This window comes from Pseudophryne corroboree, chromosome 6, assembly GCF_028390025.1.
Source record: "Pseudophryne corroboree isolate aPseCor3 chromosome 6, aPseCor3.hap2, whole genome shotgun sequence".
Classification (NCBI taxonomy): domain Eukaryota; kingdom Metazoa; phylum Chordata; class Amphibia; order Anura; family Myobatrachidae; genus Pseudophryne; species Pseudophryne corroboree.
The window spans coordinates 389,874,938-389,893,122 of record NC_086449.1 but is presented as its reverse complement, the minus strand read 5'-3'; the positions used below and the strand labels follow the sequence as shown (position 1 = coordinate 389,893,122).

General features: G+C 45.4%; 1 protein-coding gene across 1 annotated transcript in view; it reads right to left on the bottom strand.

The window, feature by feature from the left end:
- The window catches only part of LOC134935313 (probable serine/threonine-protein kinase dyrk2), a 169,360-nt gene extending 153,120 nt beyond the window's left edge, over positions 1–16,240 (bottom strand). Inside the window, exon 1 of the mRNA XM_063930460.1 lies at positions 16,162–16,240. The gene's annotated coding sequence lies outside the window, so the exon portion shown is untranslated. The remainder of the gene's footprint in view (positions 1–16,161) is intronic.
- Between the last annotated feature and the right edge of the window lie 1,945 nt (positions 16,241–18,185).

The window sequence follows — 18,185 nt, the reverse complement described above, 5'->3', positions numbered from 1 at the left end:
GACTGCCACACTTGGGGCATTTAGAACTATGGGATCCCCCTATATGTGACAATCTCAGAGGTGACATGTATACTCTGTGGAGCACGAACAACTGAATTTGTTGATATCTAACAGACGATGTTGAAAGCCGGCTCGATCCCATAGCACCCTCCCACATATCATCCGATATTGGACCTAGATCAGTTTCCCACTTGGTCCTAAGGGCGCCAAGAGGGTCTATATGGTGCATTTGGAGTAAACGGCCATATATTTTGGAGACTAAATGACTGGATCCCACCGTCTGCATCAGCAGTTTGACCGGGGAATCAGTGAGTGCCGGCGGGCCATCGGGGAATTGTGCAGTCATAGCATGTCGTAGTTGAATGAATCGAAAAAAATATGCTGAAGGGACATTGAATTCCTGTTGAATCTGCTGAAAGGATTTAAAAAACCCGCCAGTGTATAATTGTCCCAGTGAAGTTATTCCCCACGGTTCCCATACCTCCCTGACTTGAAGCTGACACAACTCCGGCAATCCAAATTTATTGTCCAGCGGAGTGTCAGGGTCAATGCCCTGCCCCTGCAATATCCGGTGTGCCTGTCTCCAAATAGTGATAGATTGTTTAATCAGTGGTAGTGCCGACCCCCTGACGCCTCCACAGATAAGTAGTCTCAGTGGGGAGCCACCTGGATACTCCCGCAACACCGCCTGCGAGTGCAGACTTGAGGTGTCAGATTCATTAACCCATTCCCATAGATGTGCTAATTGTGCTGCATAGTAATAAAAACGAAAGTTGGGGAGAGCCAGCCCCCCTGACGTTTTGGGCCTGGTCAGAGTAGTAAGTTTCAACCGTGCCCGTTTACTAGCCCAGACTAAAGAGGACATCAAACCATCTATCTGTTTGAAAGTTTTCTGGGGGATATATATTGGGGATTGTTGTAGGATGTACAGGAGTTTGGGCTGAAAAACCATTTTCACCAAGTTAACCCTCCCTGTGACTGTCAAGGGCAGTTTCCCCCAGACTTTCACCTTATTGCGGAGATAAGATATTTGCGGTGTGATATTAAGAGAAGTAAATTTATGAGGGTCATTGGATACCCAGATGCCCAGATATTTAAAGGAATTCACCCACCTTAGAGGGAGAGCTACCATTGGGGAGGCCGGGACCTCGCCCTGTAGCGGTATAATGAAGGATTTCTCCCAATTTATCAGGAGCCCAGAGTAACCTCCGAACTTATTAATAATATCTAAAATCTTCGGCATAGACTCAGCATAGCGATCCACAAATAGCAGGATGTCATCGGCATATAAGGCTATTTTCTCCTCTCTGGTGCCCACTGTATAGCCAGCAATCTCAGGGTTCGCTCGCAGAAGACAAGCAAGGGGTTCAATGGCCATCGCAAACAGGGTAGGGGACAACGGGCATCCCTGACGAGTACCTCTAGATAATGGAAAGGAGTGTGACACAAAGCCGTTAACCGCCACCCTAGCCATGGGAGAGGAGTACATCAACCGGACAAATTTGATAAAACTGGGGCCTATACCAAACTTACGCATGATACTCCACAAATATTCCCATTCCACGGAATCAAAGGCCTTAGCGGCATCCAATGAAACTACTATGGATGAGGCTGCCTCACGGGAGATCTGGAGATGGGTAAATAATCGTCTAAGATTAATAGATGTTGATTTATTGGGCATAAATCCCGTCTGATCTGGGTGTATGATCTGCGTAATGACCTGATTTAATCTACATGCTAGGATTTTGGCCAGAATTTTAATGTCAGTCGGAAGAAGGGAGATAGGTCTGTAAGACTCAACTTTCCTATGGTCCTTATCGGGTTTCGGAAGGACAATAATCAAAGCCTCCGCCATAGATAAAGGGAGGGATTCCTGTGTAAATATCTGATTATATAGCTCAAGTAATTGGGGGACAAAAAAATCTAAGTGGCTTTTATATATCTCAGACGGTATGCCGTCGAGCCCCGACGCCTTCCCACCGGGGGCTGCGTTGATCGCAGTCGCAATCTCCTCAGGTGTAATAGGTGCCTCTAGGAAGTCACGTGCCTCACAAGTCAGCAAGGGGAGCTGTATAGTCTGTAAATATTCTTCTAATTGCATCGGGGTACAGTCTAATTTAGAACTATATAACCTCCTATAGTACGACACGAATTCCGACGCAATCTGTGGGGTCTGCAATAAAGTGGTACCGTCTGAGGTCTCTATTTCAATCACGGTATTAGCGGACCTCTCACCCCGTGCCAGGCAGGCCAAATATGAACCTGGCCTATCCCCGGAGGCGTAAAAGGCGTGAGAGGAGAAGAGAAGTCTATGCTGAGTCTTTTCCATTAGATATTCCCTCCATTCCCCCTGGGCTGACAACCATGCAGATTTGGAACTATCCAAGCAATCCTGTAAATATTGTGCCTCTGCAGCAACACTTATGGTCTCTAGTTCGGACTCCCGGTGTCTGAAAAATGTTTTTAAATTAGCCACACGTTTAATTAGGGTACCCCGCAAATAGGCCTTGAACGCATCCCATAAATTAGAGATAGGCTGCCCAACCTTGTTCATCTCGAAAAATTCCCGCCACGCGGCCACCAGATCGGAGCCATCTCCCATATGTATTAGCCAGAACGGATTGAACTTCCACACTGTCTGGCCTCTAGAGCCATTAAAATCCGGGATCAATGTTAAAGGGGAGTGATCCGATATACCCCTAGTCTCATATTTGCTATCCCGGACCTTAGGAATCAGATCGCTCGAGAGAAGGGCTAGGTCAATCCTAGAGAACGAGGAGTGGGAGTGTGAGAAACATGAATATTGTTTAACAGAAGGATGTCTCAGTCTCCAGGGATCGACCAGACCCAGCCCCGACACGACATCAGCAAAATCATTTCTACCGGAGTGTGGACCGGAGGAATTAGCTGAGAATCTATCCATCGCTTTATCCAACACATTGTTAAAATCTCCCATACAAACCACGGGCGTTCCCGGTGATAAGGCCATAAACCCTGCAACCTTTTTCAGGACATCTGAGGAGTACGGGGGAGGTACATACACGGACAACAAAAGCAAAGGGGTACAGTGGATCTTGCACTTTAAAAAAACATATCTCCCCCATGGGTCCGTTTGTACTGACTCCAGCACAAAGGGAACAGTCCTTTTTACAAGAATAGAGACCCCCCGAGAGGCAGAAGTATGTGTAGAGTGGAATGCCCACCCCACCCAAGGCCTTTTAAGGGCTAGGGTCTTGCTGCCCGCCAGGTGGGTCTCCATAAGACATATCACATCAGCGGCATATTGCTTAATTTGTCGAAGCACCAGAGATCTCTTAATCTTATCATTGAGGCCCCGTACATTCCATGACAACATCCTAAGCCCAGCCATGAGTGGTCATTTTGGCAATAATAGAGGCTGCAGCCCACAGCCAGCCAGATCCATCCTCTTTGAATATAAGTAAAGGGCACCACCGCTCAAATAATAGATTCGTAAGCCACACACACACAAATTCTAAGTATCCATACCAAATACAACCGCAGCTATTAACTTCCCCCCTCCCCCCTCCCTGTACACTACTCCCAACCTGCAGCATACTTGGATCCCTTAACCTAACACCGGCTCAAACCCAGAGTACACAACCCGTTTCACCCTGGGTGGAGCCAATTACGTAATGGCCTTAAGATAAAGAGAACAAAACACAAACAAAATATCCCCAGCCATTAGACGAAATCGCCCCCTTACAATAAAAAGAAGGGGGCAAAGCATACAAAGTCACCCCCCGGGACTTAAGAACAAAATATGATCGTGCATATTCAGGCCGCTAATATATTCCTCCTCTCCCCCCAGCTCACCCCTCCCCAGCATCCCAGCGATATGCACACAGTGATAGGCCTGCGTGAGAAAAGTACCATGATAGAAAATAGGGTAGGCACTTATCCCCCCCACCACCCCCCCACCCCCAAGGAGCAGCGCTGAGATATTTAAACATTTTTCACATCCTGCATCCCCCCAATATATATGCAGATAATCTTATCCTGTACATAAAATCTCTTGCACCCATAGTCACAGGAATTAATCACGGATCAGCCAGAGCCCGTCTCGCCGGGAAGCGTCTATCCAGCCATACCATCGCCTCTCGAGGAGTCGCAAAAAATTTAGTCTCGCCATCAGCTACCACTCTTAATCGTGATGGAAAGAGCATGGCGTACGGCAAATCAAGTTCCCGGAGTCTCCTCTTAACAGGCAGGAATTGCGCTCTATCTTTCTGCACCTCCACCGCAAAGTCTGGGAAGACCGATATTGGCGACCCGTTCCATTTTAGGGGGCCTTTCGTGCGAGCAAGTTTCAGAACAGTATCCCGGTCGCGGAAGTGAAGGAACTTCGCGATGAAGGTACGAGGTGGAGCCCCCGGGGGCAATGGGCGCATCGGAACCCTATGAGCTCGTTCTATGGTGAAATGAGGTGAGAATTCATCGGGACCAAATGCCTTCCGAAGCCATGTTTCTAGAAATTCCTCAGGAGATGAGCCTTCCTCCTTCTCGGGCAAACCAATGAAACGGACATTATTGCGACGTAAGCGTCCCTCCATATCCGTCAGTTTTTTGTGCACATCAGTCATCTGAGACTCCAAAGTATCAGTACGCCGTCCCAGTGGAGTGATAGTATCCTCGACATTGGAGATACGGGTTTCGGCCTCACCCACCCTCTCTCTCACCCGTTGCAGGTCCTGATGGATAATGGAGAGATCAGACTGCACCTGCCCAATTTTGTCAGCCAATCGGGCCTCACTAGCTGTCACGGCGTCCAACACTCTTTGTAACGCAGCATCAGGCGGTTCAGATGAGGCAGAGCTGTGTGCAGGAGAGGGGGGCGAAGACTCAGTTTGCGTAATTTCCCTCCTCTGTTGTTGGGGACCGGGGTTACGGACAAACTTCTCCATTGCGCCCGCCGCCGCGTTTTGTTGGCGGCCTTTCACCATCTTGGACAACACAGTGCCGCCGTATTATTTTTTCTAATTATGTATCAAAGCAATGCAGACCAAGAGAAGGGGCGCAGGCACCAGCGCGCCGTGTGAAGGCCAAGAGGCACGGGACAATTATATATATATATAAAAGGACCAGTGTTGTTGATTGTGTTGCTGCGTGTCGGCACTATGGGTGTGGAAGCTGTAATCAGGATCAGGGAGTCAGGCACTTTCCCTCCTTAACAGCCAGCACTTTCCTGAGGCAAAGCAAAGCAGGTTTTCACTTTAGCAGGCGTCAGTTACCAGGCACTTCCAGCAGGGGGGGTATGGATAGGAACAGAACTGAGCCTGCTGCCAATCCCAAGATGGCGCCCGGGATCCTCCACAGTCAGCACAGCTGGTAGTGTGTTCTTAGGGGTGCAAGGGCTCCAGTATTGGACAGGGGGAAGTGCCCTTCGGTCAGCTCCCAGGCCTCTTCAATATATGTCTAGCGCTGTCAGGAGCGGGCAGCGGAGCTCCGTGTGTGTGCGCCCGCCCGCCAATCGCAAGATGGCGCCCGGCGGCTTCTCTGCACAGCACGGCCGCGACAAGCGCCCTGGTCATCCAGCGGGGGAGAGGAGCAAACTGAGGCGCTGTTCGGGTGGTGGGGCCCCCGCTCTGTCCACTCACCGGTCGCGGGGTATATCAGGCAAGCCGGGTAGGAGGCGGATGGTGGAGTTCCCCCGCAGCAGCATTCAAGATGGCGCCGGCTGCATGCAGATCTGGGGCAGCTCACCCCTTCCAACGGATTCAGCAGGGACACCAGGCACTGTATCCTCCCAAAGTGAGGTCCAGAACGGGCAGCAGATATTGAGGTACCGTGTAGGGCCACTTGTGCAGTCACTCAGGGGGTGCAGGATATATTCAGGATGTAGTCGGCTGGGGAGCTAGGAGAAACACGTCCTACTCCATATCCCGTCAGGCCACGCCCCTGTGGGGCACTGTTTTAGTTGAACAGACAAGTTGGATGGTTGGAAGTTTGGAGTGTTGGAGAAAAGTTGGTCTGATGTATGGCTAGCATTAGTAAAATTAGTGTGAGCTTTATAATTTAAATTGAGCTTACAAGAGGAAAGTGCTTGCTGACAGCTGCATGGGTATTTTTCCAGGAAGTCGTCACTGGAGTATGACAGATACGCATAATAACATGTTGCTATTGCTTTTTGTAGGTATTAGTATCATGCTTTAACCTCCTTATTTTAATAGCCATATAAGTAATAATTGGCGGGATCTAATGGAGTCCAAGATCGCCGAAGGTGCGAGTTGTCGGCTGATCTTGGATGTTTTTTTAAAAGGACAATCACTTACAAGTCATGGTATTACATTGTAAGCGATTAACCCTTTAAAAAAAATTATTAGCCAGAAACTTGCATCTCTGGACTCCATTACATCCTGCCGAATATGTTTAAAACGACCATCAAGCATCCCAAAAGAATGTGGTTAAGGTAAAGTAGGTGTTATGACAGCTGTGAATTTCAGGGAAATAAAACTGCTGAGACAAATATACTTTAGCACTGACATTTTTTATTTTTTTCAATAGTGTTATTTTTATTATTATATCTTAATTAGGCACATACAGTAAGTAGATCAAGCAATGTTTCAGTGATTACAGCAGACGATATGATTTTGCCAACACAATTTTACTAAAATAATTACATGAGCCACTTATTCTTAAGAGGATGGTGGAGATTTACTAAGCAGTGAAAAGAGTGAAGTGAGCCAGTAGAGAAGTTGCCCATGGCAACCAATCAGCACTGATTATAATTAACATTTATAATTTGCATACTATAAAATGATACAGGGCAGCTGATTGGTTGCCATGGGCAACTTCTCCACTGGCTCACTTCTATGCTCTTTTCACTACTTAGTACATCTTCCCTAATGACTTAAGTTCCAGCTATTCTGGATATTAGAATCCATACATACCTTCATCTTTCAAAAAAACATAGTGGTCGATGTTCAGAGAGTACTCTCCAGTTTGCTTACTGTGCCTTGTATAATTTCACTGTGAGCATGCTCAGAAAGTGAACTCACGCCTGTATGTCTACGTGGCCCACATGCAGAGCCGGCCCTAACCAATATGATGCCCTAGGCAAGATTTTGGCTGGTGCCCCCTAGCACCACCGCTGGTTCTGCCTCTGACCTTGCACCTCTTTCCCAGCACCATCACCCCTCACCCATAGCAGTCCTTGTACCCCCTATATTTTAAATAGGAACAGTTTGCACATTTGACGCACAGCCCGAAAAGGGGCATCTTCTTGCTGGGATGGGGCATGGCCACACAATAGTAACCCCAATTCCAATTACGCCACGCACACAGTACTGCAACTTTATTCACATTTTATCTTGCGATAGTGTCCATAATTCATATTACATCCCACAGTAGTATCACTTTACCTTATGAACGTTATTCCTCACAGTAGAGCCCCTTATTCACATTACATCACACTGAACTGCTCCTTATTCACATTACACCACACCTTATTGCTCTTTATTCACATTAGACGACACAGTAGTGCTTTTTTTATATGCAACGCCACATAGTAGAGCACCTTATACACATAATGCCACACATTAGTAATGCATTTATACACAATTCCACACAGTAATGCCCCTTACACATATGAGACACATTAATGTCCTTATAAACATAATGCACCTTACACATTATGACAACCTTTATTAATGCCCTTTTACACATAATGTCCCTTACACATATGCCGCACATTATTAATGCCCTTATACACATAATGACACACATAGTGCCCCCTACACATTTGCTGCACATTATTAGTGCCCCTATACACATAATGACACACATACAGTAGTACCCTGTTACAGATATGCCGCACGTTATTAAAGCCCTTATACACATAATGACACACATAGTGGCCCTTTATTAATGCATTTTTACATGACACACATAATGCTCCTTACACATATTCTGAACACTACTGCACAACCAACCTACTCACATGCACACAGCACTCACACTTCCACTAACACTGTGACCTCTGCCTCTGCTTGGATACAGATGTTTCCTCACAAATCTTGCATCAATGCTAACGTTGGGCACTTTTTTTTAATGAAAATGCATCTTATTTGCATTGCTATGTGGCTAGGATGCACAAGCAGCTTTTGCTGATTAAACTGATATGCAGCATGCCTATATACTGTGTGAGACTGTGGCTGTATCTGCATATGAAATGCTACATACAGAATATAGGCATGCCGCATATCATTTTAATCAGCAGAAGCTGCTGATGCCCCTAGGCATATCAAATGCCCTAGGCAATTGCCTAGTTTGCCTATGCCTATGACCGGCTCTGCCCACATGCATTTTGCACATACCAAACCTTACAGCCAGAGAGACTAAATGTGGTGGTAAAAGTTCACTGAGGATGTTTTAACGTAAATGTGGCTCAAACAGACAAGCAATTATGTACATATTATATGTCTGCTAGGGCAGGTGTAAATACTCAATATGGGGGAAAATAAATTAGCCCCGTTAATTTAACAGTGTGAAAAAGGGTGGTAGCCTCAGGCTTTTAACACCACAATGCCTGCACGATTAATTTCTAATATAACATGGACAGGACACTACTATATATATGTATATTATTATAAGGGCAATACTATATATTTCTATATTCTGGTATAATATTTCTGTTATACCAGGGGGCACTATTACAGTACATATTCCTGTTATAATGGAGGCATTACTATATATTGTTATTAAATTGGGGCATTACTATATATTTCTATTATACTGGGGGCAGTACTATATATTTCTAGCCTTGTCTCTAGAGTGCAAAGATAAGAGGCTGTGTCATGTGGCCACGCCGCTAGTGTCATGAAGCCACTCCCACTAGTGGCATTTGACCACACCCCCTGACAACGCAAGACCACGCCCATTTTTCCTGCACTCCGTACCACTAAGAAAATATTTTTACTTGCACCACTGCATCTATTAGACACTCAACTGGTATAGTATACTATGGGTGGGACGTAATGGAGTCCGAGTTCACCTGACGTTTGGGAAGCTGGCCGAATACAGACTTTTTTTTAAAAGGGGCAATCATTTACAAGGCACGGCTTACATAACCATGCCTTGTAAATGATTGCCCATTAAAAAAAAAAAGGTCAGAGTTTGGCTGACATCCCAAATGTCGAGCGAACTCAGACTCCATTACATCCTGCCCATTGTTATAATGTTCACTTATTTTTGTCCTGCTGACGTGTGTCCAGGTCTGTAAACACAAGAGAAGGGATCTGTTTTATTTTTAGATCAAATATTGACTGTTACTGTAACTCCCAGTTCTCTTTCAGTGCAGGTAACACCAACTTTCTCTCCTGCAATGGTATAATAGCCTCTTTCCTTCTTCACGTGTGTCTCTCAGAGCAAACACCCATGTTACCAAGTGCAGAACTACCAGCGGTGCAGCAGGTGCACTGCATCAGGGTCCCTGAGGACTTAGGGACCTGCCACTGGGCAGCAGCATGGACTCACATACTGAGTGTCCCTGCCAGCAGTGGCTACTGTATGTGTGTGCGAGTTGCACTTGCAACACTCTACAGTGATTTCGGGCTGTGGCTTGGAACCTCTCCTCAACTCGTTGTCAGGGAACAAGACGTCATAAAGTACTGTAGTGATGTCAGGTTCTGACAGTCAATTGCCAGCATTAATAGAAGCCACACAGCCAGCCTACACTAAGCACAGAAAGTGCATGCAGCACTACGTTTTACACTAGACCTCAACTGTAAATTTCTATAGTGAAAAAGATGAGTTCCGTAAGACCAGGCAGTGGTGTAGCGCTTATCACCCACTCACACTCACCAAGGGTCATTTATGCCAAAATAATAACTTTTCCTTATGTTCCTGGGTGGCGGTGGAAGTGCCAAAAGAAGGAGATCAGTTACAGATTATCTAGGACCTTGACTCTGTAACACCCCCCCCCCCATAATGCTACAATCATGCACCCCATTGAGCATGTTGCTTCACATACATCATAGTAATGTATACCAGGGGCCATTGCCACACCCTCTCCAGCCACCATGACCCAGAAAAGCCAGACCTATCCAAAGTCTCAGTACTGTAAATACTGTACTGCTGGTGGTGTATGCATGCTAATGTACCAGATTAATAATAGCAATACTCTGTAGAAAATACACCATAGTCCTATGCAATATACTACTGTATAACATATGCATAATGTATAATTCAAGTGTACAATCTGAAGGATTCCATATTTGGTACATCTGTATGGAGTTTTAGATAGTTCTTGCTGGGGTTTTGTTGATCAATGGCTGAGATTGTTTTGTCCAAATTTTCAAGTGTAAATATTGGGGAAACACAAAGGTGTTACTAGTACTACAAAAAGTCACAATTAATGCATATTTTCCAACTTTGTTGATGTGTACTGGAGGCGGTGGCTCTTGTAGAGCTTGGGATGGAAATCTTTTTAGCAGTGGTAGGTTCGCAGCGGGCTATCTTATTAGCCCCAGTGCTGACGTCCTAATGCCCTGATGTTGGCACTTATCCACGATAAGCAGCCCGCGGATCTGCGATAACACATGGGTCCAGGAACTTATACCAGATACCATGTGATATCACCCTAAAATGGGACCCTTTTCACCCTAAAAAAACAGGCATAAATTGGAAAGTCTAATAATGACCATCTCCTATATATTAGCCCAGATCTGTGACTCTGTGACTCAGTGTATAATGCTGGGGGGAGTCAGAGTCACACATCTGGGCTAATATATATCCATTGGTGCTCCCGGGCCTGAGCACCCATGGGCAACGAGGAGCACCCACGGAACCAGCCACCCAGTAACGCTAGACGCTGCAGCCCCCGCAGTAGTTTGAGATGCGCTGGGGGCTGTGGAAGCACTTCCGTACATTGCTGTGTTAAAAGAACCACCAAAAATGGGCGCCGCCAAGGAGGAGACAGACGCTAGAGGTCACATTTGACCTCTAGTGCCTGTCTCCTCGGCGGCAGCCAGTTTAAGGTTTTTGTTTTTACACTGCAATGTACGGAAGCACTTCCGCAGCCCCCAGCGCATCTCAATCCACTGCGGGGGCTGTGGAGGCTAGCAGTATAATTATTTATGCCCGCACCCACCCTCCCATACTTTACTGGGGCTATGCCCAGGAGACTCCTGTCAACACACATTAAACCCCTGGGAACGGACATATAACCCCTGGCAATGCGCATGAAACCCCTGACAACGGACATTAAACCCCTGGCAACGCGCATGAAACCCCTGGAAAGGGACATTAAACCCCTGGCAACGCGCATTAAACTCCTGGCAATGGACACTTAACCCCTGGCAATGTGCATGAATTCCCTGGCAATGCGCATGAAACCTCTGGCAACGGACATGAAACCACTGTCAATGGACATTAAACCCCTGGCAACGCGCATGCAATCCCTGGCAATGGACATGAAACCCCTGGTAACGGACATTAAACCCCTGGCAATGCTCATGAAACCCCTGGCAACGTGCAGAGCTGGCCCTAATCAATATGATGCCCTAGGCAAGATTTTGACTGGTGCCCCCTAGCACCGCTGCTTGTTCCGCCTCTGACCCTGCACCCCTTTCCCAGCACCATCACCCATTGATGCCCCTATCCCCTATATTTTAAATAGGAACAGTGCACACATTAGGCACACAGCCGAAAAAGGGGTTCTTTTGGCAAGGGGCATGGCCACACAATAGTACCCCCATTCAAATTACACCACACAGTAGTGCAACTTTATTTACATTATATCATGCAATAGTGTCCCTTCTTCATGGTACATCACACAGTAGTACCACTTTAACTTTTATACATTACTCCTCACATTAGTGCCCCTTATTCACATTATATCACACTAAAATGATTCTTATTCACATTACACCACATCATACTGCTCTTTAGTCACATTAGACCATGCAGTAGTGCCCTTTCTATACATTGCGCCACACAGTAGAGCACCTATACACCTAATGCCACACATTAGTAATGCCTTTATACACATAATATCACACAGTAATGTCCCTTACACATATGATACGCATTATTAATGTCCTTATAAACATAATGCACCTTACACATTATGCCAACCTTTATTAATGCACTAATACACATAATGTTCCTTACACATATACCGCACATTATTGATGCCCTTATACACATAATGACACACATAATGCCCCTTACACATGTTGCACATTATTTATGCATTTATACACATGACACACATAATGCCCCTTACACATAATCCGAACACTATTGCACAATGAACCTACCCACGCACAGGACTCACATGGCCGCTAACACTGTGACCTCTGCCTTTGTTGGATACAGATGTGTCCTCATACATCTTGCCTCAATATGTCATGCAGCTCCTGTCCAGTTCTGCTAACGTTGGGCGCCTTTTTTGCAGAACATTCATCTTATTTTCATAGCTATTTGACAAGCACACATAAGCAGCTTTTGCTGATTAAAATGATATGTAGCATGCCTATATTCTGTGTGCGACTGTGGCCGTATGGCTGTATCTGCATATGAAATGCTACGTTACAGTGATTTTCAGAAATACACTGTAACGTAGCATTTCATATGCAGATACAGCTGGTCACACATAGAATATAGGCATGCCGCATATCATTTTAATCAGCACAATCTGCTTGTGCCCCTAGGCATTCCAAATGCCTTAGGCATCTGCCTATGCCTAGGGCCGGCTCTGGCAACGTGCATGAAATCCCTGGCAATGCACATGAAACCCCTGGCAACGGACATTAAACCCCTGGCATCGCGCAGGAGACCCCTGACAGCGTGCATGAAGCCCCTGCCAAGATGCTGGAGACCCCTGGCAATGAGCATGAGACCCCTGACAACAGGCAGGTAATTTAAAAGTAATTAGTAGCCTTACTGTAAGGCATCATTTGCAATAGGCATTATTGTGTGTGGGGCATAAAATGGTGTCAGGACCCCCTACACCACCTGCGGCAACCCCACACCTGCCCCTACCCCACCCGTAGCACCTCCAGAACCACTCCCCCATCCACAACGGCCCCGCACCCGCCACTCCACCACCCGCGGCACCCTCGCCCCTCCCCCATCCACAGCCCATCCGGACCCCCTCCCCCATCCACGGCGCCCACTGCCCCGCCCCCTCCCCGTCACAACGGACTATGCCACCTTCATTATTGGATGCCATTTCGTCCTGTAATATTTAACCACTAACAAAACTAGAAATGCAGGTAATACTCCATATAATACAAATATTGAACACCAGAAAGGCGTGCAGGGGATAAGGGGGCGTAGCCCCTTGTGACGGTGTGAAGAGCACCCGTAGGGCGCGATGAGTCACCTAGTGTTACATACATATCATTCTGTCCCTTGTGAGTGCCCCTAAATAAAGATAGCTCATATGTTATTTTTCCTTTTTCTTTATTATTATTTTAGTTGGGATTCCCTAGTTAATCTGCTTATTGAAAGCTCTTTTCAGCTGAATCTCTTTGTATGTGTTTTTAAAGCTGCACCATTATAGTGCATATGCATACTCCAAAAGTGCTTGCATTCAGTGTTGGACCAGGAACAGGGCATGAAGGGCCCAACAGTGGTATGCGTCGGTATTGCGGCTGCCGGGATCCCGTCGGGTGGTATTTTAAACACATACTTAGTAGGCTACCCTTTTTAGTTGGACATCCACACTTCCAATCTGTGGGATAAATCAGGACTGTTGCGCCTAAATCGGGACAGGTTATAAGTATTATTACTGATATAATGGTAATAAAACACACAAAATTATGCTATGGGCAATTATTACTATAGCTTTATTAGAACTTTTTTTTCAAGATGGTTTTACCTTTTAATGTTATTATTCGAATTCTTTAAACAATGTATACATTATCTATACTAACACTGCAGTATCCTTTGCACCGTCTCAGTTATGTCTTTTCATTATTCACTAAGTTGTACCTTTTCTATATGTTATCAGTTAGGGTAAATCGCAATAATCTTATTATTATTATTATTATTATTATTATTATTGTCATCATTTATTTATATGGTGGCGCCGCCAGGGTTCCGCAGCACCTAACAATGGGCCTAATTCAGAGTTGATTGCAGCAGCAAATTTTTTAGCAGTTGGGCAAAACTATGGGGGTCATTCCGAGTTGTTCGCTCGTTATTTTTTTCTCGCAACGGAGCGATTAGTCGCTAATGCGCATGCGCAATGTCCGCAGTGCGACTGCGCCAAGTAAATTTGCTATGCAGTTAGGTATTTTACTCACGGCATTACAAGGTTTTTTCTTCGTTCTGCTGATCGGAGTGTGATTGACAGGAAGTGGGTGTTTCTGGGCGGAAACTGGCCGTTTTATGGGTGTGTGTGAAAAAACGCTGCCGTTTCTGGGAAAAAAGCGGGAGTGGCTGGAGAAACGGAGGAGTGTCTGGGCGAACGCTGGGTGTGTTTGTGACGTCAAACCAGGAACGACAAGCACTGAACTGATCGCAGATGCCGAGTAAGTCTGAAGCTACTCAGAAACTGCTAAGAAGTGTCTATTCGCAATTCTGCTAATCTTTCGTTCGCAATTTTGATAAGCTAAGATTCACTCCCAGTAGGCGGCGGCTTAGCGTGTGCAAAGCTGCTAAAAGCAGCTTGCGAGCGAACAACTCGGAGTGACCCCCCATGTGCACTGCAGGGGGGGTGGGGCAGATATAACATTTGCAGAGAGAATTAGATTTGGGTGGGTTATTTTGTTTCTGTGCAGGGTAAATACTGCCTGCTTTATTTTTACACTGCAATTTAGATTGCAGATTGAACTCACCACACCCAAATCTCTCTCTCTCTGCACATGTTATATCTGCCTCTCCTGCAGTGCACATGGGGGGTGATTCCGAGTTGTTCCCTCGCTAGCTGCTTTTAGCAGCATTGCACACGCTAGGCCGCCGGCCTCTGGGAGTGTATCTTAGCTTAGCAGAATTGCGAACGAAAGATTAGCAGAATTGCGAAAAGAAATTTCTTAGCAGTTTCTGAGTAGATCGAGACTTACTCACAAATAGCGATCAGCTCAGTCAGTTTTGTTCCTGGTTTGACGTCACACACATGCCCAGCGTTCGGCCAGCCACTCCCCCGTTTCTCCAGACACTCCCGCGTTTTTCCCTGACACGCCTGCGTTTTTCCGCACACTCCCAGAAAATGGCCAGTTTCTGCCCAGAAACACCCACTTCCTGTCAATCACACTACGATCACTTCAACAATGAAAAATCTTTGTTCGGACGTGAGTAAATCTACTAAGTTTTGTGTTAAAATACTAACCGCATGCGCACTGCAAACCATGCACATGCACATTTTTGCCTTAATCGCTCCGTTGCGAAAATCGGCAACGAGCGAACAACTCGGAATGACCCCCATGGTTTTGCCCAACTACTAACAAAAATCCTGCTGCGATCAACTCAGAATTACCCCCAATGTACATAAACAAATGTGCAAAACAAGAAAACAATGACTTAAAGCAAAGGTTCCCAAACTTTTTTGAATCACGGCGCCCTAGAGCATCATCATTTTTTTCACGGCACCCCTAGGCCAAAAGTATTTTATTGAGAAATTTAGAAAGAAATACTAAATTGTGTTTATAGGTCATCCTTAGGTTTAATTGTGTGGTGAGGGACAAGATTTGCTTCTGTTTGTCCACATAATTTTTGATTGACAGCCACCAGCACTGGTTTTGCTTATTACATTGACCATACATTTTAATTGGTCCAGGACCACCAATCCAAGGCACCCCTGCAAGTGTCCTGAGGCACCCTAGGGTGCCACGGCACACAGTTTAAGAACCACTGACTTACAGTACAAGACAATGTAGGACAAATACATGGTATATTAACATTGCTGCATCAGGGGACAGGACACTTAAATAATCATCAGGGTGGAAGAAACCAAGGGTTAGGTGCTGTTGGAGTAGAAGATAGTCTAAAAGAGGAAAACACACATGAGAGGAAAGAGGGCCCTGCTCGTGAGAGCTTACATTCTGACCATACCCAAATAGTTGCATTGATTCAGTTGCTATTAACAGGCAGATATTAGTAAGTAAAGAATTTTAAGCAGAGAAAGTGTTAACATTCTCAATTACTAAAAGTGTTCTAACATCGCAGTAAGTTAGGAGCACACCCTAACTGACTCACCACCTATGAATACCTCTTGGCAGCCTTTGAGTTTAAACAGTCACTGTACACTGAAGTGGTCACCTTTATATGCCAGATCCTGGTTTTGCTGTAGTGAGTTCTCTGTACAAGTGAACAATCAGTCCATTGTTTTTGTCAAGGTCTGTGATACTTTGAACAAAAATAAGCCAGTATCTGGTAACAAATTTGTCTGATTATTGTTTCAGGTCCTATTATCCTGACAAAAGATTTACTGTGATTTTCAGGGCACTTTTTTGTTGATCAACGTTTGAATTTTTTATTTTTTTAACAACTACCTGGAAAACGGATGTGATGCAATACTTACGCAGCGCTTACCTACAACAATTACGGTGCCATTTACGTCTGTATAATGAAGTTGTTATATAATTAGTTTAACAAGTGTAAATTTGGGAGATAGGGAGAATAAATAGGGCATGAAATTTCAATGAATAATGAAATATACCAGTGATTGGAAACTAGTCTCAGATATAAACAGAACATGTTTTACAGATTTCTTCTAGGGAACACAGGTAGATTTATCACTGATTCTAATAAGACGTACTGATATATTCACCTGTGCTCCTGACTGGGAACCCCAATAATATGCCCTACTACTGAGGACAGATATTAGGTGAGTTAACTGTGCACAGGAGTGGCAATATATAGAATAACCCAATTGGCTTATAAAAGTGGTCTGAGAATTGTATACGCTTGAAGAGGTTGGCTTTAAATGAACCTTGCAGGTTTTGGAGGCAAGGGAAGTAGCACTGAATGTGAATGAAAGGCGCAGATCATGACCAGAGCAGAGAGATTGTGCTGTGACATATTTTGAAACAAGGAAAAAGATGTGTGTATTGTTAAATGCTCTGCTTCTTTCAGTATTTCAGATTGGATTTGGCAAAGTACAGGCAGCCAATGTTGGAACTGTCTGGTAAGAGCAGCAGCAGAACATATTAGAGATACAGTATCTGCTGGGATCAGTCCTTCATATATTAGGAGGATACTTAATATTTGTAGGGAATATGCTGCAAATATTGAATAATAGGTCCTAAAATGAGCAATGTTTGACTCACCCCTATGAGTACATGAATTAAAGTGCTTGCAGTGTCTTGTGTGCGATATGTGAATATTTTGGCATACCTCCCAACATTCATGAGATGGAGAGAGGGACATGCTAGAGTCATGTGTCCAAAAAGAGGGTGTGGCCAGACGGGGGGAGTGGGGTGACCACGCAGTGTGCTTTTTTTTAGCACACTGGGGGCATGCCCAGTTCTTCCTCAACTGTTGCGCTGCCCCCAATTCCTCTTTCTAGTGTTTAGATGCCAAGCGCAGGTGTGTGGCATCCATTTACCACTGCTTACCTCCATTATCTTCCCAACCTCCCCCCTACCATTGGAACACTGCAGCTAGTCCCAACAATATCAGGAAAATGGGGGCTCTACCTTGGAGATGTTTCATAGATTAGGCATAAACTGTAAATATGACGTGTTATCTGTCATTAGCAGTGCTACTACATGCCAGGGCCATAATAAATCTGTCAGTCTCACCAAACTCCCAGTTTGCTATTTCAGTGCAGACTGCTGTTCTGTGGCCCAGTAATGACGGATAGCTGTTAATGCTGAGTTATAGGAGTTTAAGGAGGACGCATAGCACAATTCAGGGTCCCACTAATGTTGGCATAAAATAACTGATGCAGAGTAAGCACTGCATAGGCTTGTGGAGCGTATTTTGTGTGTAGTCACACTGCGCATTAGCAGAAAGTGAAAGTATGCTTATGTGGCTATGTAGGCACTGGCATCTATAATAGGTGCAAGGTGTGCAGTGCACATGCGCCCCTGTGTCCAGGGGGCCCACACATCATATATCCTGCATCCATTTAATTATACTCACCACTCCATCGGCCTGGTGCTGACTGCAGAGCCTCAAATATCACTTGAAAATGTCCACCACGCCCATGTTCCGGTGATTCACGCATGCGCAATAAAGATGTCCCTGGGAATGCAGCGCGGGCGCCATGTTCCCAG